Source organism: Penaeus monodon, chromosome 15 (genome assembly GCF_015228065.2).
Source record: "Penaeus monodon isolate SGIC_2016 chromosome 15, NSTDA_Pmon_1, whole genome shotgun sequence".
Taxonomy (NCBI): domain Eukaryota; kingdom Metazoa; phylum Arthropoda; class Malacostraca; order Decapoda; family Penaeidae; genus Penaeus; species Penaeus monodon.
In genome coordinates this window covers 8,421,957-8,422,180 of record NC_051400.1, presented here as the reverse complement: position 1 = coordinate 8,422,180, position 224 = coordinate 8,421,957, and the positions used below count along the sequence as shown (strand labels likewise).

General features: G+C 32.1%; 1 protein-coding gene across 1 annotated transcript in view; it reads left to right on the top strand.

The window, feature by feature from the left end:
* LOC119581734 overlaps positions 1 to 224 on the top strand; it is a gene marked incomplete in the record, with an annotated part of 65,890 nt that overhangs the window by 36,958 nt on the left and 28,708 nt on the right.

Here is a 224-nt window from a genome sequence, read left to right as displayed (position 1 = left end):
CGACATGTATTAAAGGCAAATAAGGAAGGAAAGGGAATAGTAAAACGGAAGAATAATCAAGGAAAAATAAAAGGAATGATAAAGGAGGAGGTAAAAGCAAGTGAGCGAAAAAAATAAATAAATAAAAGGGAAGGGGAGACAAAACTAACCCACTCTATCAATTTACAAACCAAATCTCCAAATCACACACAATTATATTTTGCATTTTTAGGTAAAACAAACCC